The following is a 4,114-nucleotide window of genomic DNA, read 5'->3' as shown; positions in this document are numbered from 1 at the left end:
CCAAATAGCAACAGAATAACGAGAATGAAGACGGAAAACCAACCGACACGAAAATTGTTGCTCTAAATTATTGTTGTGATAGGATGTGTGAAGTTGAAGATGTTGAGTGATGTTACTGGGTTTTTGCAGCTACTGAGTCGAAAAAAATGTTGAACCGGAACTTGTTGAAATGTTGTCGTTGTTAGCGTGTTATTGCTTGAGCTGAGAGAAGGTTGTGCGACAACATAGCGGATTTGTTGTGGCTGAAATTGCCGCACACTGAGATAACGAAAATGATGAATGGACTATTTCGTGGTTGTTGTGTTCGGTTCAGAGGGTGGGGAGAGTTTGTATTGAGGTTCCGGCGAGTAACACGGTCGGAGGAAAGGTTGGTGGTTGCGAATCGTTGCTTGGCTGGAAAAGTCAAAAATGAATGAGGTTTTTTATTCTACTTTGAGGGGTAAGGAAAGAGATAGGTTGAGGCATTTGAGGTTGAAGAAATGGTGGTGGTGATGGTGCGAAACAGAGGTATAGGCGCAGTGGTTTCCCGACAGGTTTATGAGGTTTACATTGGAAGGAAAGATGAGCGGCGAAAGACGATTTTTTGAAGAAGTGTCAGGGTAGTTCTTCGAAGGAGAAGAAGAAAAGGAAATGAACTCGGTGAAAAAAAATTCTCTCCTCTCTCTTAAGAATGTGCTTTCCCTAAAATGTGAAAAGAAAATTTTCTCTCCTCCTTGTACAGCTGGCCGTGTCCGGTTTGTTGCATTATGATTTTGATATTTCACTCCAACCCACTATGAGTTGGCCATGTGGATGCTAATTGGAGGGAGAGATCCGTTTCATGCTAGCTGTCAGGGAGAAAAAGTTCCAAATGGAACGCATGTCTTCCTCCCCTTGGTGGAGGATTCTCTCCTTATTTCTTTCTATTTTCAAAATCTTATATATTGTATAAATGATTAAAATTGAATAAAAATTGTATGCAAAAATGTCTGAAAAATTAAACTAAATGTACCAAAATGATCGGCGTGAAATAAATTTTTCAGAAACATACAGATTTTGATCAAATTTTGAAATAAAAAATGATCGGCTAAAATGTTCAGGATGATTAAAATGCGACCATAAAAGGAGTAAAAAAAATAAAACGAGCACACAAAGTTAAACTACGTGAATCATAGGTTAATAAAAGTGATGTCTACAAGATCAATTTTGAAACTTTTCGTCTGCTAATTTCACGTACATTTGAAAATTGATTCAATCGATCTGTTTGTAAATCCGAAAATTTATTTTGGTTGACATTTTAAGCATTATGCGAGATGAAATGCATGTTATGATATGTAGATGATGCAAATGTTATGATGAATGTATCGATTTATTGATTCGTGGTCAAAATTGGGGTATGACAAGATGCACGTGGTTCCAACCTAATGTCAGATAAAAAGGATTTTGGTTATAGTTTTCCCTGCAATGGTCTGGGACGAGGTGGTACTTGTGATATTTCTGCTTGGGACACATTTTATTTTGCAGTTTTCTGGATGTTAAATACCATTGGATGAGTTACTTTTTAGTGGTATTGGAAGCATATTACATTATGGCAGAGTAATATTTCACAATTTAATGAATCTTCAACCTATTTGATGGGATGGTTAAGAGATTATCTATGGTTAAATTCTTCACAACTTACCAATGGATATTAACCTCTTTAGTATGAATACTTTTTCAGTCTGGTCGTGGATGTTCTTATTTGGACATCTTGTTTGGCTACTAGATTTATGTTCTTAATCTCGTTAGCAGATATTGATAGGAATTAGAGGTGTTCATGGGTGCGGATCGACCCACGAACCCGCTGACCCAAACCAACCCAATCCATAAATTACCTGAACCCATTCATTTACGGGTATACCCAATCCAATCCATAACAACCTATGTAGTTTTGATTCGGATATTGGGTTTGAGTTTTGCAATCCGCGGACCCGTTGATCCAACCCATTGATGCAACTTTAGTAATTTCTTATTATTTTAAATGAAATATAAAATTAATATCTTACAAATAACCATAATTTTCCAAAAAATATATTTTTTTCACCAATAATACTACTAGACCAATAAGTTTATGTAATTCTAAGATTAAATGTTAGTTCTTATTTTCTTTTGTATCATTTCCAACATTATGTATTTTAAGAAAATAACGTGTCTTATTGAATTTTATACTATTATAAAGTGTTATGTCAAGTTAATGAATTTTATATGATATTATATGATGTGTTTCATTGAATCGGAGTGTTATAAATGAGTATGATTGTATTGAGTTGTATTTTTTTTAAACCGACAAAAGGAATCATAAAAAATATATTTTTTATTTGAAACACAACCTGTGAATCCAACCCAACGCAACTCATTAGTGAACGGGTCAGTTCGGGTCAATTTTGACAATGAAATTACGGGTTGAACGACAGACTCAACCTATTAAATTTTGAATGGGTTAGGGCAAACCCGGTCCAACCCAACCCGCATACACCCCTGGTAGAAATTGATGGAAACTTTAGCACGGGCTCATGAACGCACACCTTTGGCGAATTTGATTCAGTGGAGAGGTAAACATGTGGCTCCTTCGATTGTCCAAACAAGATTGGTTGGATTAGTCCACTTTTTAGTAGGCTAAAGATTTACTTATGCAACTTTCTTGATTGCCTCTACATCGAGTAAACTTGATTAATTTGTTTCTTTATTGTATCTATAAAAAATTCATCTCTTTATATGAAAAAGGGGAAGCACTTTCTTCTATTTATCTAGGATCCGACTTTTATCATTGATACTAATAAAAAATAAATCATCATGGCAAATAAAACTTTGATTGAAAGGGAGAAGAAGAGGCAAAAATTGAAACAAAAATATCATTCCAAAAAAGAAATGAAAAACTCAATGGTTAAGTGAGAAGGGGAAAATTCAAGCAATTTTATAAGTGAAAAAAAAATAATAACAATTTTATAAAGCTAATCTTAATAATTGATATGATATAACTAATATCATAAATATAAAGCGAGTCACTTTATAATAGTATAAAATTCAATTAACTCAGAAACTAAAATACTATTAGTGACATGAGAGATTCATACACATAATATTAATTAAACTAAAATAACTAATTTTACATTAATAAGATAAAAATAACTTTATTTGTTATGAAATTTTATTTAAGTGTAGTTGTTGTGTGGAGATAGGAGTGACGTGGCGGAACATGTGCCACAAATATTAAGGTGAACGACGAACCGATTTGATGTAGTCTTCAAGAGCTTTGAGCTGTTCCTCAGAAGGTGGTGTTTGATTGTTCTTGATTGATCTATGCACATCATAAGTTGTTGATGCCAAGAATAGTAACCTGTTAACACAACTCAACAGAATAATTGGAATTGGAATTGGAATTGTTACAATTGAATTAATGCGTAACATAAAATAAGATGAATGATGTAGAATAGAACAGATACCCAGAGGCGAAGAGTATAATTTGTCTTGGATACACGGTTTTGCCAAAGATCTTCATTGTTTCTTCTTCTTTTCTTCTACTTCACGCTGAAGATTTTTATTCTCCAGCCCAACACCTAATTTTGAAAAAATTTCATTCTTTTATTATGTTGATGTATTCTTTCTTTTATACCATTAATATAAAATGAAATATATTAAATCGACATGGATACAGATACTATTAATGCATTTTGAAAAATAATATTTAATATTATTCTAAAAATCCAGTTATAATAAATTAGTTATATTAGACTGTTTTAAAACAGTAAGAGTAATTGTTTTTCACAAATTAATATAAACTTTTACCTATACGCCACTTGCTTGCTTTTTCATAAGATCACACACATCCCACAAAGTCAGAAACGCTAGATATTCAGTAATATTTTTTAGTTCCAAAAAACAATTTCAAAAAAGAATATTAATTTATAAATATTTAATACTTATTCACATTAATAAACAAATATAAATAAATAGTTGAGATTTTTTTTAAATAATCACAATTTTCAAAATAAATTCCAAAATAATTATTTTTTCAAAAAAATTTCAAAATAACCACCTTTCAAAATAGATGCGGCAGATGAACTGTCGCATCCATTTTACATCATGGAGAGGCGTC

At 32.5% G+C, this 4,114-nt stretch overlaps 1 long non-coding RNA gene and 1 pseudogene across 1 annotated transcript; one reads left to right on the top strand and one right to left on the bottom strand.

The window, feature by feature from the left end:
- Positions 1 to 1,388: 1,388 nt before the first annotated feature.
- LOC127122121 (photosystem I P700 chlorophyll a apoprotein A2-like) lies at positions 1,389 to 2,692 on the top strand (annotated as a pseudogene).
- A 354-nt stretch (positions 2,693 to 3,046) lies between these two features.
- Positions 3,047 to 3,827, bottom strand: LOC127121191 (uncharacterized). The gene is made up of 2 exons (XR_007803341.1): positions 3,462 to 3,827; positions 3,047 to 3,355 (listed from the first exon to the last, which is right to left on the bottom strand). It is a non-coding gene; the product is annotated as an uncharacterized LOC127121191 (long non-coding RNA).
- Positions 3,828 to 4,114: the final 287 nt, after the last annotated feature.

This window comes from Lathyrus oleraceus, chromosome 2 (assembly GCF_024323335.1).
Source record: "Lathyrus oleraceus cultivar Zhongwan6 chromosome 2, CAAS_Psat_ZW6_1.0, whole genome shotgun sequence".
NCBI classification, from domain to species: domain Eukaryota; kingdom Viridiplantae; phylum Streptophyta; class Magnoliopsida; order Fabales; family Fabaceae; genus Lathyrus; species Lathyrus oleraceus.
The sequence above is the reverse complement of the archived record's forward strand: the minus strand, read 5'-3'. Positions and strand labels throughout refer to the sequence as shown.